Genomic DNA, 27214 nt, shown 5'->3' on the forward strand with positions numbered 1-27214 from the left:
TTTGAATATCTTGCTAACTTACGCATATGTGTATGTTTATCTGTAGCTAATCAACACAGTCGCCAAATATTGCATGCTTGTTGACTTTAAATAAAGACTCAATTTGAACGAGTTAAAGTTAATCACACTAAAATGTGGTGCACATGCAGAGCTATTTCCAGAGAGGCTTGAACAAAAACTTAGTGCTATAGCTATCTAATATGTTTATACTGCTAACCTTACATCACTCAGTCATCAGAGGGTATATTGAGACATTAATAATGTGAATTTATTATTTAACACAACAAAGTTGAATAATGTATTACATGAACAAACTTTGCTACGGACGAATGCAGCGTAGATCCTGCGAGCTCCTCAGAGTCGTCCTGCACCACAGTGAAAAAATATATGTCTGAGTGTTTCAGGTTGTGTGTGTGTTTGCACGCACTAATGCAGCTGCCTATTAAATTTAAACACCGTTTTCATGACGGGCTTTGTGAAAACAGAGCACAGGCAGGGCGACAATTTACCCCTTCCACTTAGCAGTCTATCAGACTATCTCTGTTTCCCCGCACTCGTCCCTCTCTCCTCGTAAATCTATCTCTTGTTCTCTCCACTCACAAGTCCATTATAGCCCCCTGCCTGCAGCTCTCTCTGTTTGTTATCTGTTCCACTCACATTATCTCTGCCTCTCCTCTCTCTCTTCATTATATCGGTAAAATCCGATCTGATGTTCTTTGTCCATAACTTGTTTTTGGTTTTCACTGCCATCGATTCATGCTCTCGTGGTCACTACGCTTTTCTTGCCCACCTATTTTTGTCGCTTTGAAGACAGCATATGCAGATTGTGTGCATTCTCTGTTATTTTAAACTTTCTTTTCCTCTTCTTCTACCTATAACCCCATTCCCCCCTTTCCTCCTTTGCTACCCACTCCCTCTCCCCGATTCTCCTCCCTGGTGCTGCATACACTTTATCACTTTTGGCAGCACCAACTTAAAAAAGAACAGAATTTATGCAAATGTGGGGCTGAAAAATGAGCGTTCACCTCGGTAGCAATGTGCAGAGGAAAGAAGCGAAGTGCCTCATTACAATATTTTCTCATTGTTGTGGATCCACGGGATAATAATTAAGAATGATTTGTGATGTTGGAACGAAGTTGAGCCACTTCTTCTCCCAGGAAATGTACCTAAAACTTGAGGTACCATACGACAAGGAGATGGACTTGAAGCCATCAGTGTGACGACACAATACATTTGACATTTCACCGTTTAGCTCGTCTGTCGTAAGAATTTCTCAAATTACAAATTCAGGCAAGAGACAAATCAAAGGAGTGTGTGACGCTAATTTATTTTTGACAAAACTGACATGCTGATACATTTACAAGACACTGGGAAGTGCTGTGAGTGTTCTCGTTTAAGATGAGGTTTCACAGAGGTGTAGTTCGATGAAATCTAACAAACATCTTTCACACATTTGCTCTTTGTGAAAACGCCCCTCTTCACCACATGGTGTGCTGTTAGTTTGTGCACAGAGTCATGATTGTTTTGAATTTTCACTCATCTCTGCTTTTAACACTGCCTATTTAAAGAAGGGTTAGGCTAGTTTAATTCAAAACTTTTAAATCCTGGAGCAGTTTCTAGTTCATTGTCACCTATGTTTTTTTTTCCTGGCAGACCTTTACCTAATCAGCTGATCTCACACACACACACACCACGTGCTCCATTACTTTCATTTCTTCTCTACCAGATCATCTCGTCATCTTCAGTCAAGCTTTCAAACCAGTTTCATAGCTCATATTCCTTGTGTTGTTCACTGAGTTTCTAGTGGACTCTTATGACCAGTCACAGCATCAAAACATGGGACTGCACACATGAAAACTATAATATTAGAAAAATCACATAATATATGGCTAAAACCAATACAGCTGCAGCCTGTGTGTGTTTAAGCACTTTGCACAGTTAGTAAGATTGGAAAAACTCCATAGAGCCTAAAATAAGGGTTAGGGTTAGGGTCACTGTGGATTTTGCCAAATGGCCTTACTGCATCTGTGTGCCAGCTGTCCCTCACTGGCTCTTATATATGCATTACTGTCACGGTGGTTAGCTAGGACTGCTGCTGGATGACAGGATCTTTACTTTTGGGTCAGTGCAGCGCAGTGGAGAGATGTCTGTCTCATTAAGCTTTTCATAGGTCAGGCAAAAATGAATATTTGGTTAACAAGAGTGAATAAAGTTAAAGGAGCAGAGTTTCCAGGGTTTGAACTTGAATTGCTTGTCCCTCAGCTCACAACTGAATTTACTTATAATAAAATAGTGGCAGACGTGGGTCAGTTTGTCTCGGTTTGGGGAGATGGAAATGTCAGTAACTCATGAGTCACTAGTTCTTAGTTTCTGAACATGCATACTTGCATACACACTGTGTAGTGGTGTGGGGGTTGTAAATATGTAAATGTGTACAGTAGTCCTCCTTTCTTCTCCTCAGCACTTGTCTCTTGCCCAGCCTTTACAGTTCTGTCCTTTCCTCGGCGGGCTTGCTGTCATCCCTCTGTTTGCTCTTTGTGACTTCTGAATCTGATGCAGCACTGCTGAGGTCAAATATCAAACGGTCAAGGGTTAAAGGTGCAGAGGTCAAAATGGATATATGGTCTCTTGACACAGTTATATTTGGACACAGACAAAGATATGGTTTTGTGACACACACTTGAATAAATATCACAAGAAACACTATAAGATACAAAAAGAAAAGAAACAATGTGTCAAAATGGGTCTAACTGGGTCTACTTTGGTTGGACCCTAATGGATTCATACAACAAAAGAATGATTGTTTAGTTCAATCAATTAATTAATCAATCAGTTCACCCATCACATTTGGAAGCAAAATCCCAGCGCCGCACGACTGAACTTTCATTTGAGAGACTCTTATCCATTTGTGAATAATTTACAATTCTCCCCAAATCAAATGAAAAACTGCATTTCACTGAAGTATTTCTGTATGAAGGTGATAAAGCTTCAGACAGAAACTCTAAAACTGTAAAATACAGCCGTGCTTCTTCACAAAACAAATATGCCTCTCTATTCCACCAGTGAAATGCATCTGGTTTATAACAATCCTTTTTCACTTTTATCTATTTTCTTTATGAATTTTTAGTTATGAGTTTATTTAGTGTATCTGCATCAGCATACTTAAGGTAAGTCTGCCACTATAAGCTCACTGATGAATATGCAAGAGTTAAGTTGAAACACACACCTGCACATAGATAAGTGTGGCTACCTGCAGTCATTAATAAAGAGAATGACTGGGAGAAGGAGGAGATGTAGAGAGGGACAGGACAGCGCAGACAGGAAGGAAAAATAATAGCCAATTTAGCCTTGTCTTCTTAAAGCTACACCTTGGCATTTTGAATTTTTGCCTGGTTATTTTCTGTCACCAGACATTTGTCATATTGTGGAGGGAAAAAGTTTCACTTTCCCTAAAAACGGCTTGTTAGCATCACTAGAATGCCACATTGAAACCAAAGGTCCACAGTAAGCGATTCCTTTAAAATCCTTAAAAAGAGAAGCAGAAGATGGATAAGAGAACAGGAGGAGGAGGAAGCAAGACGGATGAAGAGGAGAGGAGGGTCACAGAGTGTGTCCTCACCCTGTTTTTCTTCTGCAGTTGCTGTGGCAGTGGAGGATAATGAGGAGAGAGGGAAGAAGGTATCAGAGGGATGAGGAGGAAGATGGGAAGGAAATAGTTTTAGGAAAAAGAGTTAAAGAAAGTGAACAAGTTGGACCAAAGGGCAGATTTTATGTAAAATATGTGTATGTTCAAAAATATGAGAACTGAAAGGGGATTTTAACAGGTCAAAGAGAGGACAGGAGGAGGGGGCTTGGGGAATGAAGGAAGTCAGCCTCACTGTAGCAGTTATGCATTTCTCATATCTGCAAGCTATATCTTGTCATTTTTATCTGTGCATGTGTGGGATAGGGCTGAACGTGTGCTGTGTTGCATGCTTTTTGTATGTCGGAGTACACTTGTGTGTGTGTTTCTGTGTGTGTGTGTCACCTTTTATGTAACCCAGCATTTCAATTAAAGGCTGAAAGCAGTTTTTGTTTGGCATACTGTTGAGGAGAGAAAAAGAAAGCGCGAAGCATATTACTCTATTCAAACATTCAGTAGGAACGAAAGAGAAGGATTCAATTCTGTCCCTGTCTGCCTTGCATGAAGGACAAACTCTTTTCATTGGTGTTTAGAGGACCAGACACACACACACACACACACACACACACACACACACACACACACACACACACACACACACACACTCCTCCACACATTCAAGCACATACAAATACAGACATAACCTTTCCACCCATATGCCAGCTCCCTCTATCCAATCACACATATACATTTACAGTATGTGCGCAGTAGGTGCTCTGTATGTGCTGTACTGGCTCCACTTATAAAGATAAATGTGAATCCTTCTTTCTGCGTGCTGGAACTAAACTAATAACAGAGGGTGGGAAGCCTGTTCTCCTGCTAGAAAAATGGAGACATGATTTGTAAAACTACATTCTGTGGCTATGAAAACACAAGACACTGGCATTACACACAGTTTGAACATTACCGGTTAACATTTCTCTTTAAACAAAGTACGTGATGTTTTTAAGAAACCTGGAACACAATGGCAAAATGCAGTATTCATCTTTACATGAATATGCCTTCTGAATTATTTCTGCATAGTTTCCATCATGCATATATTTTGCAGGGCAAAATGTGAAAAGTGAAATCCAAGAATTCCCAAAACATGTTGGGGAAATTAGAAGGTAATGTCCAAAACTGTGGAAGATTCATGGACTATTTTTCTAACTCTATCACCATTCATTCTTTGCAAAGCGCTGTTCAGTCAAATGTTAGACTCAATACTTGAAATGTGCAATTCACTTGTATTTTTATTTTTATTCCTATTTATTCTATTTATCCCCTTCGTATATTTTATTTATATTGTCTCTGTATTTATATATATGTGTGTGTGTATAACTCTGTAACTTCTGTCGGTGCTGTGCTTTTTTGGAAATCGAATTTCCCAGAGGAACCCACCCGAGGGATTAATAAAGTTCTATCTTATCTTATCTTATCTTATCTTATCTTATGTTATATTCCCTCGTACAAACATACATGCTATTTAGAGATGCGCTGATTTTGAGATTCTGGTCTCATCTCTTAAATAACAATCTGAACGATTTTAAAACGAAATGTTGACCTTCTCATTGACCTGTTTTCAAATATTTATCCATGCAAAACTGACATGGCAGAGAAATAATGGGTGCAGAAACATTTTTGCATATTTTCTGCTATCAATTTAAAGAACCAATATATTGATATTTAGGTCTCATATCAACTACAATATCATTGGTAGACTCTACTGTATTTGATATAAGGAGCCAAAGTCTTGATTTAATATCTGGGCTGCACACAGTCCCACTTCTTCTGCTGTAACTCAGTGGACTGACATCCAGGCCTCCATTCATGGACCTTTTTTAAAATTAAACATGTTCCACTAAATCATACCCTACAACTCTTCCTGGTAGTAACATGAGCTTTTGTAAAGTTGCGAGTTATGAGTTTCTTAACTGTGCCTGTAAAAAGCAGAAACCTTGTATTTTGCTGATATCCCCGTTAGGTTTGTTCAAGACTGTCTGCATCACTCCCTGCAAGTCTCAGAGCACATGGAGGTGATGATTTGCCTCTCCTATTGGATCCTCCCCAGTATGTCACGCACTGGATTAGATCATTTGACTGTCATTTAGGGGAAGTTATTCACTACGCTGTGAACAGGTACATGCTGGCATGAGCCACAGTTCATTTGCACCAAATGTTCTCACTCAGAGGCCTCAAGCATGCTCCCAGCCTGATGCGCCTTCCTTGGCTTGGTCATTGAGGGTCATTGCAGGTACAGAATTTTCATGTTTTCACTCCGCAAAAATTTGAGCATCGTACTGAAATTGCAGAATGCCCCTGCAAGTCTTCTGGTGCACCAGATGATGCACCTTTAGAGGTAAATTTACTTCGGAGATGCAAGCAGCAACCAGGATGTTTTTATATCCATGTTCGGTGATAAGGACAGAGTTGATAACTTAGTGCTGCTTTTGTCCACATTCATAAATATATCTTGTAATGTAAATGGTTTTTACAAGTGGCTACAGCTTATAGAGCAGGGGTGTCAAACTGAAATACACAGTGGGCCAAAATTCAAAATGGAACAAAGTCGCGGGCTAACGTTAATATTTATTGAAAAAAAATCTTCCTCCAGATATAAGAATGATTCTTTTCTTATGGACTCAAACAAGTTTAGCTGAAAAACTGAATATGGAACAAGCAAAGCTTAATACTAAACAATATATATATTAGCTGTATAATACCAGTAGGCCAGCTCTAATAGTAATTTGGTATGGCTTCGCAGGCCAAATGTAATTAGGCTGCGGGCCAAATTTGGCCCGCGGGCCAGAGTTTGACACCTATGTTATAGAGACTTCATATTTTTGCTAACCACAAACCCTCAACTTCCTGACAATCTTCCAGTTCAGTCATAACATTCACCCCATCTTAAGTCTTGGCTTTAATGGAAATGTGTCCATGCAATGCAGCATCAGATTGTTGGAGCTGTTGGGTAACGCACGTCTCACTGAGCTGTGTAATGTTGGGGGTTAAGTAATAACATTAATATCCTAATGTAAACCTAATGCTGTGTACTAAGAAGTGGAAAAATAGAATAGAAATATATTTTACTTGCAAATTGGCATCCATGTGTCAGGGCTCGTGTGCGGAGGCGAGGAAGGGATGACCCACATGCAGGACTCGTGGTGCAGAACGAGGTTTATTGAATATGTAGACAACAGATGATAGGATGGATGGCTGGCTGGCTGGACTTAGCGGACTGGTAGACTGGCTGGCTGGCTAACTGACTGACTGGACGGAACACACGACAGAAACAACATCATCAATGACCCGACACTGAATGGGTAGAACAGAGGGCTTAAATACACAGACTGGTGATAATGATGATAATGAGGGACTGGTGAGTACACAGCTGAACATAATGAACTAATGATAATGGGAAGAGGATTGAACATAATACACACAGACCAAGGCTAACACAATAAAACAGGAAGTGGAACAGGCAGTAGATAAACAGTGAGTGTGAACTGAAAACACTGGGTCACCGACCCAGGAACCCTGACAGGACCCCCCCCTTCAAAGGCCGGCACCCGACGGCCAAACGAAAAAGAACCAGAACAGGGCGGGCGGAGGGGGCCCAGGACGGAGGGACGGAGGCCACACAGAGACAGTTCGGGTGGGCGGCCACGTGGCCCGAGGCGAGACTGTTCCGGTGGACCGACCGTGCGGAAGGCAACGGCGGTGACGTGGACACAGTTCGGGAGGCTGGCAGTGCGGAAGGCAACGGCGGCCAGTCAGGCGAAGGCGGTCCGGAGGCCGGCCGTGCGGAAGGCAACGGCGGTGACGTGGACACAGTTCGGGAGGCCAGCAGTGCGGAAGGCAACGGCGGCCACCCAGGCGAAGGCGGTCCGGAGGCCGGCCGTGCGGAAGGCAACGGCGGCCACTCAGGCGAAGGCGGTCCGGAGGCCGGCCGTGCGGAAGGCAACGGCGGCCACTCAGGCGAAGGCGGTCCGGGGGCCGGCCGCGCGGAAGGCAGCGGCGGCGGCGAAGGAGACGGAGCAGTTCAGGGGGCCGGCCGCGCGGAAGGCAGCGGCGGCTCTCCAGTTTTAGGCGTGCTGGCCATGGCCCGGTGGGCACAGGACCAGACGAGGCAGGATATTGTACTATTCTTAGTTAGCGTATTGTCTGTCTTGTCTTAATGTTGGTTTAAAATGGAGCACTGTAACAAAAAATAATTTCCCCCAGGGATCAATAAAGTATTCTGATTCTGATTCTGATTCTGATCAGGCGAAGCACAGGCCGGAGCTGCAGCAGGCGAAATAAAAGCCAAAGTCGAGGCTGGGCCAGACGAGGACGAAGGCTCCGAGGCCGGGCCAGACGAGGACGAAGGCTCCGAGGCTGGGCCAGGCGAGGACGAAGGCTCCGAGGCTGGGCCAGGCGAGGCAGAGGCAGGGTCTGAGGCCGGGCCAGGCGAGGCAGAGGCAGGGTCTGAGGCCGGGCCAGGCGAGGCATGAGGCTGGTGCGGTTCCCCTGAACCCCCAGTTGACGAAGAAGGTTGCCGGACGGGCTCCTCGGGCCCTCCAGCCGACGAGGCATGAGGCTGGTGCGGTTCTCCTGAACCCCCAGCTGACGAGGAAGGTTGCCGGACGGGCTCCTCGGGCCCTCCAGCTGACGAGGCATGAGGCTGGTGCGGTTCTCCTGAACCCCCAGCTGACGAGGAAGGTTGCCGGACGGGCTCCTCGGGCCCTCCAGCTGACGAGGCATGAGGCTGGTGCGGTTCTCCTGAACCCCCAGCTGACGAGGAAGGTTGCCGGACGGGCTCCTCGGGCCCTCCAGCGAAAACGGTCTCAGAACCAGTGGGCACTGGAGCCCCTGGCACACACAGGACAGGGCCAGCGGGTGCGGAAACCCCTGGCTGAGGAGCGGCCGGGCCAGCGGGTGCGGAAACCCCTGGCTGAGGAGCGGCCGGGCCAGCGGGTGCGGAAACCCCTGGCTGGGCAGCAGGGTAGCTCACAGCAGGCTCTGGGTACTGAACAGGTTGGTGGACGGGCGACTGGACTACTGGTGACTGGACAGGAGGCGACTGGGCTACTGGTGACTGGACAGGAGGCGACTGGGCTACGGGTGACTGGACAGGAGGTGACTGAGCTACGGGTGACTGGACAGGAGGCGACTGAGCTACTGGTGACTGGACAGGAGGAGACTGAGCTACGGGTGACTGGACAGGAGGAGACTGAGCTACGGGTGACTGGACAGGAGCGGACTGGAGAGCAGGTGAGTGAACTGACGGGGCTGGAAGCTGAACAGCAGGTGAGGCTGACGACGGAGCTGAGGTTGGTGTGGCTAATGGCAGGGCTACAGACTGAGCTAATGAGGGAGATAAAGCTACAGCCTGAGCTAGTAAGGCCGGTGCCTGAGCAGGGGACACTTCAGCCAGCCTAACCAGGGATAAAGCTAGTGCGTGAAAGGCTGGGTCAGGAGGTGGATGAAGTGGTGGACTGATTAGCTCTTCCGTGCCTCCAGAGCGTGAGGGCACTGGCTGGAGAGCCTCAGCTGAGTCTCTAGGGGGGTCAGGCTGGATCCTGGCCGTCCTCAGCCTAGGTGCTGGGACAGGCACGGGAGGTGGCTGGACACCAGTCACCCCCACTCGAGAAACCGAAGCGGGTGTGGCGGTAGACTGGGTCGCAGCTGCCCTCCTCCTGGGAGCTGGCACTGGTGTGGGGGTAGACTGACTGACGGGAGTGGAGATAATGACTGGGTGTGTGATGTTAGCAGGTTTATTGGGGATTGTTCTGGTTTTCCTGCCACCACTATTTACAGTCTTTGGGAGAGCAGAGCAGAACAAATCTTCCCAGTCCACAGAATCTTCCAGGAGGGAAACATCCCACGAATCAGAGATGGGGTTATTGTGCGTTTTGAGTGAATAATCAGATGGTGAGTGCGAAAAACAGTCACTGGAGCTCACCATCGGGAGTGGCTGAAAGTGGTCTGTTTTATGGCGGCGTGTGCGCCGATTTCTCCGGGAGGAGGAAGCGGACGGGGTACACGTCCGAGCCTCTGGCACGGGAGCCTCTGTTGAGCCGAGGTGGAAGACGGAGCCGCTGTGCCGTGGCGAGGTTGAAGGTCCGGTGAATGAGGCAGGTGATGTGTGAGCGTGGAGCGGAGTGGCGAGAGAGGGAGCGGCCGAAGCGCGGCGTGAAACGTCCACTCTCCGCGGCAGATGCTCCGGTGCAGGTGAGGCAGCAGGTGGGGGAACGCGGCGTCTCCGAGGCCCGCCCAGAGCCAAGCGAGTGCCCTCGAAGACGTGCTCTCGCTCCGCGAAGAGCCGCTGTCTCTCCTTGAGTTTTTCAGCCCACAAGGAGAGCGCTACCTCCTGCCGCTCGTAGAGGTCCGAGTCCGCTGGGTCAAAAGCGTGTCTTCTTGGCACGGGTCGGGTCATTCTGTCAGGGCTCGTGTGCGGAGGCGAGGAAGGGATGACCCACATGCAGGACTCGTGGTGCAGAACGAGGTTTATTGAATATGTAGACAACAGATGATAGGATGGATGGCTGGCTGGCTGGACTTAGCGGACTGGTAGACTGGCTGGCTGGCTAACTGACTGACTGGACGGAACACACGACAGAAACAACATCATCAATGACCCGACACTGAATGGGTAGAACAGAGGGCTTAAATACACAGACTGGTGATAATGATGATAATGAGGGACCGGTGAGTACACAGCTGAACATAATGAACTAATGATAATGGGAAGAGGATTGAACATAATACACACAGACCAAGGCTAACACAATAAAACAGGAAGTGGAACAGGCAGTAGATAAACAGTGAGTGTGAACTGAAAACACTGGGTCACCGACCCAGGAACCCTGACACCATGTTCCTGAGGCATTATGGGACACCTATTGTTTTAACACCTTACCAATAATTACATGGTGTGTCAAAGTGTCAGCAATTAGAGCGGAAACACTGTTAAGTACGTGACGAAAACTGGATGGTTCAAAAATACTTGCATTAGTTTTCACAGCTAAAAAACCTAGAAAGGCAATAGCCACACAATGATGGACAGCAATGCTCATATATACCGAACCTCAGTATCTATATACTGTCAGCAACCTAATAGGGACTACTGTGTCTATGACCTTACCTATGGATATATAAAACATCTAAAAAGTAGAGCAGTCTGCTCCTCAAACTTCAGGACACAAATGAATGCATTTTTTTGTCTGTCTGTGTGTATGAAGTATTTTATTCATTTCACCAAAGAAAAGTGAGGAACGGCTAATGGACTGAAACATTAACTGAGCTTTATACGAGGCTTTATCTAAGCTCTGAGATCTTCATATTGTTTCTTCTTCTCCTTCTACCACAAGCTAAGGAGAATTAGATGAGATTGAGAGATTTGATAAAAACGCCAAATCCAAACTTTCCAGTTAACCTTCCAGGTCTTTATTTGCGTGTATCCCTAATTGCTGGTATTTTAGTTATAGCACTGCTTTTGCTTCTTGTAAAATTGTTGGAGAATGAGGCGAGGGATAATAGACCTTTAGATGAGTAGTTTGTCTTGATCCTGGTTAAAATTACACAGGTTCTCTTTCATGATTTATTACTTTTTTGTGTTTTCAAGCGTGCGCTACCCCTGAAAATATTGCTGGTGCTCTTAGATTGACACCCTGTCACTGTTGTCACAATGTGTGCATTTATTTTCCTGCATCTTTGTGATCTTGAAGTGTCAGTTATACTTGCCTTCATTTTACACCTGCCTCATGTCTGTTTTTTCCCAGAGGCATGAGGGATTGTGTGGGTGTGGGTGGATGTTTGCAAATTGATGAATGTTTCTAAATGAATGGGTCAAGTGAGACGCAAGGTGGTTTTGTCACCAGTGAGAGAACTACTGAGATTGCAGTAAATAAGAATTTCAGCATAATAATGTCTCTTTTCATTTTATGGCAATTATCAGTAATAGCCAATTTTCTGGAGGAAGCTGAAAAAGCTGTTATTGTAACAAACTAACCCAAGGGTTTCCTTAAAGAATGGAGTACTGAAAGTGTAAATGCTCGTACGTTGCCAATATGTTGCAGTAAGACTTGTTGTAGAAACAGAGTGGGGATTTCTGGCACAACTTCACCTACTTTCAAGGTCCAATGAGAAAAACATAAAATTTAGGAGGTTGAAAATCCAGCAACACATTTATCAAGAACAACCTTGCTGCTGACTTTAACATGTTTGGGCTAGTAGCCTTCATCGAGGTAATCACAGAACATATCATAGACAGTATCTTAAATAGCATATGTATTTGATCTGAAGGCATGTTTAAACTTTCAATCATGGTATTCATCCAACATACAACTCCATCAATGAGGCATCAGCAAGGATGGGGACTAGGTCATGTGGTATAAAGTCAATCATTGTCCATAGAAATAGGGAATTTGTTAATAAATAAAGCTTCTATTTACATCTTAAGTTACTTTAATTTTATTTGCTTTGTTTGTTTGTTTTTTTATCTTTTAAAGTCTCCCTAGTTATGGTTTGTGTGACTGTGGATTAAAACCTTAACTTCTCCCTTTCCTATCATCCAGGCTCCTGGAACATCAAGCCTGATGCTCTCTTCTGCCAATATTCCTCCGATTCTGAATAACCAGAACCAACCACCATCCTTCCTGCCACCTGCAGGGTGGGCTCCCTCACTTGCGACATTGAGGAGGTCCTCCCAGGGCACCCTGACCCTGGTACTGGTCCCTACAGTCAATGTTTTGTTCCTTGCCCCGCCTGGGAAGCGGTCATTCACAGCGGCCCACATTGCACGGTTTTCATGACACCTGGACATGAGTAGAACTATTGCTATGCTTAGATGACATTTCTGCAAAAATGTAAATAAAAACAGAATGCGATGATTTGAAAATCTCTTGTTAGTAATAACAATAATAATAATGGAGGACACTGTACACAAGCAATAACAACAACAAACATAGCAATTTACAAAATAATAAGGATAAAACGTTGAGCAAATAAATAAAATAAATTAAAGTAGCAGGATGGAAAAATTTATGTGGAATAGGCTAATGTGAACAGGTGAGTTTTGAGTCTGGACGTAAAAAGAGGGAGGGAAGTGATATTTCTTATCTCAGGAGGAAGGGAGTTCCAAAGATGGGGGGCAGAGCAGCAGAAAGCCCTGCGCCCCACGGTGGCTAGCCGGAGGGAAGGGACGGAAAGAGAAAGAGCGGAGGAGGATCTGAGACACAGACAAGGAATGGTGATATGAACCATGTCAGAGAGGTATGAAGGCGAGAGATGATGGGTAGCCTTGAATGTGTACAAAAGTATCTTGAAATTGATGCGGTATTTAACTGGAAGCCAGTGAAGCTGCTGCAGAGCAGGAGTGATGTGGTGCATAGAAGGGGTCCTGGTGATGATCTGAGCAGCAGAGTTCTGGACATGTTGAAGCTGATGGATAGATTTTTGACTAAGACCAAAAAGAAGAGAGTTGCAGTAATCGATCCGGGAAGTGACCGGGTTATGAACAAGGATGGCAGCGGCATGTGGGGAGAGAAAAGGGCGGAGACAATTAAGGTTACGGAGTTGGAAATATGCGGACCGAGTGATGTTACTGATGTGTGAGTTAAAAGATAGAGTACTATCAAGGATGACACCCAGACTTTTCACACATGGGGAAACGGAGACCGGCGAGTTATTGATTGTAATAGAAAAGCTATTAGTTCAGGATAGGGTTTGTTTAGTGCCGACCAGGAGAAGCTCAGATTCGTTACTATTGAGTTTGAGAAAATTGGAAGAGAACCATGAATTTAGTTTGGCTAAGCCAGTCCCCGGCCCCCTTCCTACCGCTTAGCGTACAGCCTCAGGGTGCTGGACTTGGGGTGAAACCCTCCATGCATGGTAAGGAGCTTTCTTCAAATCAAATCAAATCAAATCAAATCACTTATATTCTCACATCACATGGGCAGGTACACTGGTACAGTAAATGTGAGTGAAATTCTTCTGTGCGAGCTTCACAAGTAACAGAGGTGTGCAAAAAAAAAAAAAAAAAATACAATAACATAAAACAAGCAAAATATAAGAATGGCCAAATCTGAGAGTAATAAATATATGTACAATATAAGAATAGAACAGAATAGAATAGAATTCAACTTTATTGTCATTGCACATGTCACAGGTACAGGGCAACGAAATGCAGTTTGCATCCATCCGAATCAGAATCAGAATCAGAAAGGGGTTTATTGCCAAATGTTGAGCAGGTTTACAAGATTAGGAAATTGCTGCGGTGCTTCAGTGCAAACATAGTGTCATAAATAGCACTTAAATAGTGTCATAAATAGCACTTAAATAGACATGAAAAAATAAAAGTAGGGATAAGAATTAAAAGTGCTACGTAGAAAGATATGTGCATGAGCTATACATGAGATATATACATGAGAATAAGAATTAAGAGTGCTACGTAGAAAGATATATACATGAGTGCAGGTGGTGATCAGTGCCAAACATGGAATGATGCAGTGAACACAGCGTAGGGTCATGTGTTAGTGGTGGGAACAGTCATATGGTTATTGTTCATGTGTTCAACAGCAGAGGGGAAGAAACTGTTCTTATGGCGAGAGGTTCTGGTGCGAATGGACCGGAGCCTCCTGCCTGAGGGGAGCAGGTCAAACAGACTGTGTCCAGGGTGAGAAGGGTCAGCTGAGATCCGAGCTGCACGCCGCAATGTCCTGGAGGTGTACAGGTCCTGCAGAGATGGGAGTCTGCAGCCAATCACCTTCTCAGCAGAGCGCACAACACGCTGCAGTCTCTGTTTGTCCCTGATAGTGGCTCCAGCGTACCACACGGTGATGGAGGAGGTGAGGATGGACTCGATGATTGCAGTGTAGAACTGCATTATCGTCCGTGTTGGCAGGTTGAATTTCTTCAGCTGCCTCAGGAAGTACATCCTCTGCTGGGCTTTCTTGATGACGGAGGTGATGGTGGGCTCCCACTTCAGGTCCTGGGTGATGGCGGTACCCAGGAAGCGGAATGAGTCCACAGAGGTGATGAGGGTGTCAGTCAGGATGATGGGGGGGAGTGGGGCTGTGTGCTTCCTGAAGTCCACAATAATCTCCACTGTCTTCTGGGCATTCAGCACCAGGTTGTTGTGGCTGCACCAGGACACCAGACGTTCAACCTCCCTACTGTAGGCAGACTCATCCCCATCAGAGATGAGCCCAATAACGGTGGTGTCATCTGCAAACTTGATTAGCTTGACAGACTGGTGGGTGGAGGTGCAGCAGTTGGTGTACAGGGAGAAGAGTAGAGGAGAAAGAACACAGCCCTGAGGGGAGCCGGTGCTGATGGTCCGGGAGTCCGAGACATTCTTTCCCAGCCTCACATGCTGCTTCCTGTCCGTCAGGAAGTCAGTGATCCACTGGCAGATGGGATCAGGCACATTCATCTGGGAAAGCTTGTCTCGGAGATGGTCTGGAAGGATGGTGTTGAAGGCAGAGCTGAAGTCCACAAACAGGATCCTGGCGTAGGTTCCTGGGGAGTCCAGATGCTGCAGGATGAAGTGTAGGGCCATGTTGATGGCGTCGTCTACAGACCTGTTGGCTCTATATGCAAACTGCAGGGGGTCCAGGAGGGGGGCCGTAAGGGTCCTGAGATGGGAGAGAACTAGGCGCTCAAAAGACTTCATGACCACAGATGTCAGAGCCATGGGTCTGTAGTCATTTAGTCCAGTGATCCTAGGTTTCTTGGGGACAGGGATTATGGTGGAGGACTTGAAGCAGGCAGGCACATGACATGCCTGCAGTGAGGAGTTGAAAATGCCAGAAAACACTGGGGCCAGCTCGTTTGCACAGTGTCTGAGGGTGGCAGGAGACACGCCGTCTGGGCCGGGAGCTTTCCGAGCATTCAGGTTCTTAAACTGCTTCCTCACATCTGCTTCATGAATATGAAGAGTTGTGGTGGGAGGAGGTGGTGTGAAATCCTCTTTTGTGTGGGGTGAGGAGGGGGGTGTTGTAGGTGAACAGTTTGAAGGTGGTGATGGCTCTATGGAGGGGGGAGAGGTGGGGGAATTAGTGTCCAAAGTGCCTCTATTGTTGGGGCTGTTGGAGGTGTGAAGGCTGCCCGATGGCTCGTCAAAACGGCAGTAGAAGTCGTTAAGGGTGTTGGCTAAGAGCAAGTCATCAGTGGAGTGGGGGGTTTTAGGCTTGTAGTTGGTGATATTCCTAAAACCTTTCCACACAGAGGCCGAGTCATTCTCTGAGATCTGCTGCTGCATCTTCTCAGAGTGCTGATGTTTAGCAATGTCCACTTCTTTAGTGAACCTGTACTTGGCCTCTCTGTAGCAGTCCCTGTCTCCGCTTCTGAACGCCTTTCTCTTTTCCAGCCACAGCTTTTCCAGAAGTGCTTTAGCCATGATATAGATATATTACAATATATATTTGCAATATTATAGATATGTAAGTATATTACAGAAATGGGTCTATTGTGGTATGTTATAATGTACACGGTATGAAGTATGTTATGAATGTGCTATAAGTATGTACAGGCTGTAGTGAGTACAAGCTATGTACAGGATATGAACAGGATATAAATATGAAAAAAAAAACCTATACAGAATATGAAATAAAGAACTATGCAGAAATATGAGATAAGATTGTATGCATTACTGGATGTGTATACTAAATATGTTTTTCTACGTGTGTGTGTGTGTGTGTGTGTGTGTGTGTGTGTGTGTGTGTGTGTGTGTATACATATGCTGAACATATATGACGTGTTCAGCAGTCTGATGGCCTGGTGGAAGAAGCTGTCTCTCAGTCTGCTGGTTCGGGACCGGATGCTGCAGAACCTCCTTCCTGATGGAAGTAGTCTGAACAGTTTATGGCTGGGGTGACTGGAGTCCTTGATGATCCTCCCCGCTTTCCTCAGGCACCGCTTCCTGTAGATGTCTTGGAGGGAGGGAAGCTCACCTCCAATTATCCGTTCAGAGCACCGCACTACTATCTGGAGAGCTTCCCCGTTGTAAGCGGTGCTGTTGCCGTACCAGGTGGTGATGCATCCAGTGAGGATGCTCTCAGTGGCACAGCGATAGAAGGTCCTGAGGATGCGGGGGCTCATGCCGAATCTTTTCAGTCTCCTGAGAAAGAAGAGGCGCTTTCTTGTCTTTATGTCAGTGGCTTCTATCTCCTCCTTTGGCCAACTTATACCAGCAGGGTACTTGATCACGGGCAGGGCGTAGGTCTTGATAGCCCGGATCTTGTTCTTACCGTTCAGCTGACTCCTCAGGACTTGCCTGACCCTCTGCAGGTACTTGGTGGTTGCAGTTTTCCTAGCGACCTCTTCCTGGTTCCCATTTGCCTGCGGGATCCCCAGGTACTTGTAACTGTCCTCTATGTCTGCAATGTTGCCTTCTGGTAGTTTGATCCCCTCAGTTCTGACTACCTTCCCTCTCTTTGTTACCATTCGACTACATTTCTCCAGTACGAACGACATTCCAATGTCATTGCTGTATAGCCTGGTAGTGTGGATCAGTGAATCGATGTCTTGTTCACTCTTGGCATACAGCTTGATGTCATCCATGTACAGGAGGTGGCTGACAACTGCTCCGTTCTGTAGTCGGTATCCGTAGCCAGTCTTGTTAACAGTGTTGGGTAAGTTACTTTAAAATAGTAACTTAGTTACATTACTAGTTACTTGCCTACTGGTGTTGGCCAGAGGGGCCGATGGCGCGATATGGCAGCCTCGCTTCTGTCAGTCTGCCCCAGGGCAGCTGTGGCTACAACTGTAGCTGCCTCCACCAGTGTGTGAATGTGAGAGTGAATGAATAGTGGTATTGTAAAGCGCTTTGGGTGCCTTGAAAAGCGCTATATAAATCCAATCCATTATTATTATTATTATTACTTCTCTCAAAAGTAACTCAGTTACTTCAAGTTACTCGTTACTTTCAAAGTAACTAGTTACTAGGGAAAGTAACTTTGGTTTTACTCAGAATTCTCTTGTTAAGGTGTTTCTTCCATAACTTTGCCAGTCTTCTAAAGAATCAGAATCAGAATCAGAATACTTTATTGATCCCTGGGGGAAATTATTTTTTGTTACAGTGCTCCATTTTAAACCAACATTAAGACAAGACAGACAATACGCTAACTAAGAATAGTACAATATATACATATATATACATACATACATACATAAGTCACTTATAAATAAATATTTGGAAAAGAAACATGTGTAGCTGTAGCAGCAAACAGTGTGTTAAGTGGATGCGTTGTACAGGGAGATGGCCACAGGCAGGAATGATTTCCTGTGTCGTTCAGTGGTGCTTTTCGGTAATCTCAGTCTCTCACTGAACGTGCTCCTGTGGCTGACCAACATGTCATGGAGTGGGTGGGAGGTGTTATCCAACATTGTCTTTATCTTGGACAGCATCCGCCTCTCCGACACCACCTTGAGGGAGTCCAGCTCCATCCCCACAACATTGCTGGCCTTACGGATCAGTTTATTAAGTCTGTTGGCATCTGCGACCCTCAGCCTGCTCCCCCAGCATGCAACAGCATAGAGGATCGCACTGGCCACAACAGACTCATAGAAAATCCTCAGCATTTTCTGGCAGATGTTGAAGGACCTAGCTTGCTTACTTGCCACAGTGCACTGTGCCACCTACCAACAGAAAGGAAAAGATAATGTGCATATTTCCACGAGAGAAATCCCACGCCTGGACCGTCATTGACTGCTGCCATGATTCTAGCCTACGTCACAGCGTCATGTGCGCCTTTTACATCCAACACAAAAACTGCAGTCGTGGTGCTTTCGATTGTACTCAGAACTCGAAAATTCTGCCCTCTGAATAGGAAGATGTAGGCAACACCAGACTGCAGATGAGCTGCATACAGGGCTGGACTGGGACAGAAAATAGTCCCGGGCATTTTGACCAGAGACTAGCCAACCATTATAGGAAAAATCATAAAGCCTTTGAATGAAAATAAACACTGTTGTGACAGTGATGTTCACTGTTTTGATGGTATATATGCATCAATCTATCAATCGTTTGTTGTAAGATTCAGATAATTATTTTTTAAAAGCGAGACATTTTAAATGAGAATAAGAAAGAAAAGTATTTCTTTGTGCCCCCCTTTGCCTGTTAATGCCCTACATGGACCCCTGGCAACACTTTGCTAGATCCGCACCTGCACAGTTACCAGCTGTCAGCTACTTAGAAAAGGATCCTGGTGTTATTTGTCTCTTAGAAACAGTTCATAACTTCCCTTCAACTCATTCATGTCACCTAAAAGGTAAACCTGTTTCTCCATCACCTGTTCAGCTCTGATGAACAGGTGACAAACTGTTCCTTTTCACCTCAATAAGAAACGCGTAATATTTTCTCTGAATACCAGACGGGACGGTTGGCAACTCTAATAACTTATGAACAAAATAAAGTTCAACATCATTAACTTCATAGCACCCACCCAGCTGTATAGAAACTCCGTCATGCTAGCTAGCACGCAGTACGGAAAAAGTCAGAATAATGAAAATAAACTCCACCTACACTTGGTTTATATCTGACCAAGAGAGACTGCAGGTCATAACTTCTTTTTTTTTTTTTTTTTTTTTCTTTTTGGCCTGTCCCGTTTGGCTCTTTTGCATCAGAATTGTTGTCTAAAGGCAAAGAAAGATGCCCAACGGATTTACTTTACCAAATTGACCATCCCAGCCTTGCCGTAATGGTCCATTTGATTCACCTTTTATTGTTTATTTTATTTTCACTTACTGAATACGGGACAGACTTGACTGGGGGAAAGAAGGGGAGAAAGAAAGAGGGAAAGAGAAACAGCTGAGAAGAGGGACGGGGGAGAAGGGCAAAAACCAAAAACCAACAGAACGGGCAGAAAAAAAAATGCATATATCAATCACCTGGGTCACCTGCTGAGAAAGAAAAAAGAAAACAAGCAGAAGAGAACAAGAGTAATAGAATAAACAACATCACAATGATCTATGGGAATATGACAGTAAATACTAAATATTAAACATTATTGTGCAGCACATAAGATCAACAGAACACAGTGTGCTTTGAGGTAGGAGCCAAAAAGGGTGTAGTTTGTGGGTGTGATCACCCGTGTGTACACCTGTGAGCATGGACGCGCTTGTTTTTTTTTTTTTTTTAAAGGTTCCTTCATGTAATGATCTGCTAGAGGGTGTGGGGGGGCCACAGCCCCGTCCTCCAGGGCAAAATTATGATCTAAGGATTTAAGGATGGGCCCAACATATCCCAGATTTCACAGCGCGGTGGTGGTGTGGATAATTTTGCCAAAAAAACGGCGGAAGCGGAGCCGCTGAAGAGTAAACTTTCAGAAGTAAGTACTGAATATTATGTCACTTATTTATGCGCAAATGTTTTTATAATGAAGAACATTAAAACATTACTGTTGGCCACATATCGGGAAAGTTATGTGACATTAGCGATGTTTGTACTAACTTGGTTTTAAAGCCTTTACTTCAAAATATACGCCGTTCAATAGTTGACCTTAATCTTACTGAGAATGTGATGATTTTATGGATAATTAAAGTCAGTCATATATCCACAAACACAACAGGCTGAAAGTCAGTGATGCTGCTCGGTTTGCAGTCCTGAATATCACGGCACAAGCAGGATTCACTGCACTGTTAATGTTAGCTACGTTATATTGCTGCCTCTGTTCGGTGGTGTTGAGCCAAACGGACTTTAACGTGTGTTTGAACGAGCTGACGGTTCACTCGTTAAGCTGAAAGAAAGATGCTTTAATCACAGGAGTCACACATGTGTCCACTGTACCATCTGGGAACTCTTTTTGTTTCGTAATAACACAAACACTAAATCCTCCTTCTTTTGTGCTGTTTTGCAGCAGTGTGTACACCTGAGACTGTCACCTGTCTGTCTGTCCTGCACTCTCTCTCTGTTTCTTTCTCTCTGATTGTGTAATAAAAGTATAAACATTCATTTATAAGTTACACTTGTGTTTGAATCCTGCAGCTTATCACACATTTGATTTCCATGTGTGACGACTGCAAGTGTCCAGAGTGAGGACAGACTGAGGGACCCACTGCTGCACATCATCTGTGAGGCTTTGCACCCCTGATGATCCACCAGGACAAACTCATCAGTGTGTGAGGAAGAGGAGGAGGAAGAGCCAGCAGCAGCTGACAGATGGAGAGAATAGACAGACTGTTCCCTGTTTGTGAAGGACTGCTAGAAAAGTTTAGAATCACTAATTGTCTGTCCTGAATCAGTCTTATTAGGTAATGTTCAAATAATTTTATCCTCCCAAGTACTCAGCGCCTTCAAGTTACACACTATGAAAGGCAGCAACAAGTTTAATGTTCAGAAACCTAAAGTATGTATCAGCAGCAGAATGGAGCTAAAAATAAATGTTGGTTTCAGTTCTATGAAGCTTTGAGTATTTTGGATCAGCAGCTGCTGTGTTTGTTGCATCATATTGCTGTAATTGTAATATATGCTTTATATATTCTTTATATATTCTGAGGTAAGTTGATCTATAGTGTTACATCTTATTCTATAAGGATGTTATGTGTTTGTAGACTTTCTGCCCAGTTTGACCCATTTTGTCACGGACCCGGCTCTGGAGGACTCAGGGGTCCGTGAGCAAATCAAATCAAATCAAATCACTTTTATTGTCACATCACATGTGCAGGTACATTGGTACAGCACATGTGAGTGAAATTCTTGTGTGCGAGCTTCACAAGCAACAGAGTTGTGCAAAATACAATAATGTAAACAAGCAAAATAAAAGAATGGCTACATCTGAAACTAATAAATATATGTACAATATATAATAGTATAGCAGGATGTATTATTATTATTATTATTATTATTATTATTATTATTATTATTATTAGTGTTGTTGTTATTTGGGGATCTGTTTTTCTGCACTATGCTGTTTCCACTCATATGTAGATGCACGGTGTGTACATGTGTGGCTGGAGGATGGAGAACAGCCACATGCAGGCCTGATGGGTGTGGCCCTGCAGGAGGACTGGCCACACCTGAAGTTCCTGCCACACACCTGTTGGTGATCAGGGCTCGTCGGGGGAGCTACTTAGGAGAGTGTTGGAGCTCCCACCGGCGCGGGATCATTAAGCTAAGACTCCAAGTCAGTGTGTAGTACACAGTCAGAAATAGGGGTACGGAAGGGGTACATTACTGTGCCCCAAGGTACAAAAATGACATTAATACAGTCTAAGGACAAATATTGGACCTCGGGGTAACTATCTGTACCTTTTTTAGTGTCTGAAAGGTACATACATGTTCCTTAATTGTGAAAAGTACTTATTTGTACCCATTCTTTCAAAAGATAAAGTACAGGTTGATTAAGCACTTTTTGATTAGAGTTTTTTTATTTTTATTATTTTTGACAAAAAGCACCCTTAAAAAAAAGCACCCTTATTGAACTCGGAGTGCGAGTTGAGCCCATCCTCACAACATCAAACAAAAAGTAGAAGAAGAAACTCAACGAATAGCTGGTGGATTCTAGAACTTTCTGTAAATGCAGCAGGTGCCATTTTGTTTTATCAACGGAGGGAGATGAATTACGAACTTGTCCGAGGAACTCTTAACAAAAATACAAGAGTGGGGCTTAGATGTCACCGAAGCTGAAGCTCAGCGTTTCAGAGGTAAGTTTTATTTAAAGAAAAATGTAGCATAATTACTAATTATTGGTTTAGCCTAGCTTAACGTATATTAGCAATTTAGCTAGTTTCGGCACTCTCTTAGCTCAAATTATGTCTTTTTACAAACGTTTTTACAAACGTTTCATGTGTAAAGTTGAGGTCACAGTTCTGAAAAATGAAAAATGTGTACACATAGTATTTGTATAAGTTTGAACTTATATACCGTATTTCCCGGACTACAAAGCGCACCTGAATATTAGCCGCACAAGCTAAAATCAGGGGAAAATCCTGTTTTGTACATACATTAGCCGCACCTGACTAAAAGCCGCAGGTGTTTCAATGTTGACTTATCATATGTAAGAGAATATGCACAAAGGGAATTGTCAGGAAAGAGATGGCTGTTTGGAGACACACCCCTTTTATTAATATTTTGAAAAACAAGTTATGGGTACATATTTGCACATGTAGTACATAACAGTAACCTACAGCACACCAGAAAAATAGATTCGGACTACCTTTTAGGCTCAGGTGCAGTGACACGGCTTTAACAAGAAGAAAAGTCAGTCATTCACCATCTTTCTCTTCTTCCTGCGCTCTAAAACCACCAAAGTCCTCTTCTCCAATGTCGGAAACGAACAGGCTCAGGATGGCTTCGTCATCCACTCTCCGCTTCTCTCCTTCGTTGTCACTTTCAAAACCAAAGAAATCCTCGTTGTCAGTGTCAGAGTCGAACACCCTCAGAAGGGCCGTGGCGGTGTCCTCCTCTCCATCATGCAGCAGTCCAGCCCTTCAAAATCCGTTGGTGATCGTGGATGTTTTCGCACTTTTCCACGCTGTCAGAATCCACCGGTGGAGTTGAGCATAACTTGCTTTTCGCAAGTTTATCGCCGCTCGTCATCCATGCCTCCCGCTGAATGCGTAGCGCTACTTTGAAGTTTGTTTTTCGCGCTACTTCGTACGGCACTACATTGCCTGGCGGACGGACATGTGACTAACATACCACTCTTGAACCCCGATCCTTCCGCCAGGCAACGTAGTGCCGTACAACAGCGGAACAAACAAAACAAATCGTCTTACGATATGACAAAAATCATGGAAAATCCATAGAAAAGCCGCACCTGACTAAAAGCCGCAGGGTTCAAAGCTTGTGCAAAAAGTAGCGGCTTATAGTCCGACAATTACGGTATGTGGTTCAGCCACAGTCTATAGGTTCAGTAACCCCTGCGCAGCGGAACGGCGCAAAATTTGATTCCCTGGTAGCTGAATGCAGTTTACCGTTAGTGTATTAATGGTTTAATAAAATCACGTTTTTACATCCATTCCAAGGCCATCAACACACATGGGCGGCTGAATATAACGTCTAAAGGAAATATCTTGACGCCGCACTTGTTTAAAATATAACAAGGGTGTCGCAGCTGGGGTTTGATAGTCGCGTTTTAAGCAATGTGGGAACTTTTTCAGCATGTAATCTGAGCTTGTAATACGGTCCTGCGGGTGTTATTGCTATAAGTAATCGGTCTGAAAGAACAGACGGCAGAAACTGTCGGAAATCTGGAGAAAGGAGTCACCTTAGTAGTGAATATTAACAAATTACAGCATTCTAGTCTTTTTTTTTTCTTCCAAACTTGAAAGGGCACAAAAGCATGCTCAGACTCTGCTCTCCTGTGTCCAGTAGTCCCAAACAAACATCTAAATTTAAAAATGAAAACTTTGCATATCGAGAGGATTCACTCTAAAGATTTGGTTTATTTTATTTAATTTACTTATTTTTTTTAATGAATATTTCTTTGAACTGAAAGAAGTATTACAAAAGGTTTTAATGTGTGTGATATACGGTTTTTACCCATGTAAAAATGTGGTGATAAATATTCTTACATGGAATTTAGAGTTTGTACTACCATTTATCTTGCAGACAATGAGGTTGATGGTGACACAGTTGACTGCGGTCTTACTGAGACTATGGTTGCATACCTTTTCCAAGGATCCTTCAAAAAGCAGGTTAAATTCAACCAATTTGTGTCAAGGATGAAGGAATCTTCAGTGACGCTGACTCTACAGACTGTCTCTCCAGAAGACTGGCAACCATCTACTTCGTCAACTTCAATAAGGTATTTTCTTATTTATAATGAAGTTAGTATGTCTGAAACATACATGTTGGCCGTTATGCACTTTTAGGATTTAGTTAATATGATCATTGTTTCTACCATATGTATTGTTACTGTAGTGTTTTATACTTCAATTCATGCAATAAAAACAAACACTTAACTGTTTTCACAGCAATGAAAATACTTTGAGACTTTAACCGATACGAGTTCTTTGTGATGCACAGATCGTGTCAGCTCTAATTGTATATTTAGTCTTATGTTGGGTTTCTAATCTGTTTTGACTTTCTCTTCTCACTCTTGCTTTCTTTCAAGGGACCATGCGTCCAAGGAGAGGATTTATTATCCATAGACGCCCACTTAAAGGTCTTACAGTGCCAATATCAGAAGATGCAACCAGATACCATGGTGGTTCATAACCATATGCAGCAAACGTTTGCTTGGCGGCAGAAAGAAATTGCAAATGGTATGCCTGTGGAGGATGTGTTGAAGAAGTACCCCTTCTTAGGGATGCCTACTGGTGTAAGTCAGAAAGCTGAATTGAACTTGGAAATAGCTGTCACATTTAACATGTTTATAGTAGTATATTTTATTTGCCCTTGACCTTGCTTTCTTCATCTGTCCCTCTTTCCTTTTTTTGTATGTTCATGTAACTTCTTACAGTATTGTTGTTAAATTCTATAAAAAAATAATTATGCAGCACCATACATAATTAATATCAACTTTAGATTATTTCATTTTCATACACTGTTATTTTGTACTGAAAATTAATTTTTTACTTGTAGCTGTGCAACGAACTCGGGTGGATCCAACCAACAACGGGTAATGTAAGCCAGCGATTTCGTGAAGGGCTCTCATGTGTTGCAGCAAAGGTGATTGACGTTACACGAGGGAAAACCCCACTCTACCAGCTCTACCTTGATGCAAGAGAGGAGGCTCTCATTGATGACCTACCAGGTATTTGCTTTTTTTTTTTTTTTTTTTAACTTCAAGGCTTCCATTTTATATAATTTTTATAGGTAACTGGAAATGCCAGATAAAATGCATGGGTGATCTTGTGTTTTGTTGTTTTTTTGGCAGATCTTGACACAAGGGCTGCACTTTTATTCCTGCCATACGTCTTCAAGGAGAAACTGGATCTCTTTGTCATACTTGGAGAGGTGTGTGTATTAAAATATTTAGTCTATATAAAAGGAAAACAAATGTATCTTTTGTTAAGAGACTAAGATATTGCTTTCCTCTACCTTCTCTTTTGACTTCAAAGGTTTATCCTAAAACCCCCTATCCAACTGTTCAGCTACTTTATGAAGACTGGAAACCAGTGTTCTCCAGAAGCGCTCCAAACATTGTGAAGTTGGATGGCAGTGAAGTGTGCAGAAGCTCGTGTATTTTTGAAGCAATCATCTCTTCTTTCTGCTTGTATTTTGTCTTCAACCTTGCTTACCCAAAACATCTGAAGAACACCCTGATTTTTCTCCAAAAGTACATTGTGAAAATAGATGAGGGTGAGGACCGGCCTCTGCCAATCACAGTCACCAGACAAATAAATCTTCTGTATTGACCACCATGCCTCAGCCATATCAGTGCTCCAAATGTGGCAGAAGAACCTTTAGTTTGACAAAGCTTATTCAGCACATAGGTGATGCCAATTTTGATATAACCTGTGGACTCAGTGACTGCTGTTCTTCCTTCAAAAAATATGAATCTTTCAGACGACATGTGTATAGGAAACACAGAGAACAGGTGTTGTGTTAATATTGACACAATGTGGGTCTTTTGTGGAAAAATTCTCATTCCTCTGTTATATGACAACCATTTTCATTCATACAGTGTTAGAGTTGATAGTGAATGGACGTTGCTAAAACCTGGACAGGAAATTGATGTTGCAGCTTATGACACATACTGTGTTGATAACAGTTTGTATGTAACAGTTAAGCAATGTATTTAAGAAGGTAATAAATGTGACAAGTATTTTTGACTTTGTATCTTCAATTTTTCAAATCTTGAGAGGAAAAATATAGGAAATCTGTGTGTAGATACTGAACCTTTAGAAAGACATTTTTGTACTCCTTTTAAGGGTTCTTTTTTGTACTTTATACTAAGGGTACAACTTTGCCCTTTAAAGTACAGGTTTGACGTGTAAAAGGTACAAATTACAAGGGTACAAATCAGTACCCACAGTTTAGGGTACAGAACGGTACCTTAGAGGGTACCACCCCAGTGACAAGCCATTGTACCCTTATAGGTACATTTCTGTACTTTAATTTCTGAGTGTGTAGTAGGAAGTGCGCATTGTGTGTGCGCGCGGGTTCAGTGTTTAACGGCTGCTTCTGTATTGTCCTGCAGGTGGAACGAGGGACCAGAAGGGCAGCACGCACAGGGTGTGCAGAAACACAACTGCCGGGAGCACGAGCACGGACGTCGGAGGGGAACACACATATGGGAGTCTAGGGAGCAAAGGGGATTTATTGGGCATCTGTTATCTTCACTGTAAATAAAGTGCACTGTTTGCATCGCAGAGTCTGCGTTTTGGGTCCTCATTCCCCCATAGCCCTACGGTCGGCCAGCCAGACCGTGACAGATTTAGCAGAAGTCAGCCTGTTTAAGGCTCTGATATCTATTCTGTATGACTTAAAGCAGTTATGACATGGTCTGATTTTCTCACCCAATAAAGGAATATTCAATATATCAGTCTACTCTTCATTTTATCAGAAACAGTTATCACAGCTTGTACATTTTCTTTTTATAAATATATGTAAGCAATGAGCCAAATTTAGTAATGCCAACATACTGAAGGAACAACATTTGTCTCTTATATATGATACAC

The 27214-nt window shown here is 43.8% G+C and overlaps 1 non-coding gene across 1 annotated transcript; it reads left to right on the top strand.

The window, feature by feature from the left end:
- The first annotated feature begins 22143 nt into the window (after window positions 1-22143).
- LOC106674473 (uncharacterized) lies at window positions 22144-26606 on the top strand. Its single transcript, XR_013099250.1, has 5 exons — window positions 22144-22288; window positions 24198-24393; window positions 24703-24909; window positions 25173-25547; window positions 25652-26606. It is a non-coding gene; the product is annotated as an uncharacterized LOC106674473 (transcript).
- Window positions 26607-27214: the final 608 nt, after the last annotated feature.

This window comes from Maylandia zebra, linkage group LG7 (assembly GCF_041146795.1).
Source record: "Maylandia zebra isolate NMK-2024a linkage group LG7, Mzebra_GT3a, whole genome shotgun sequence".
Taxonomy (NCBI): domain Eukaryota; kingdom Metazoa; phylum Chordata; class Actinopteri; order Cichliformes; family Cichlidae; genus Maylandia; species Maylandia zebra.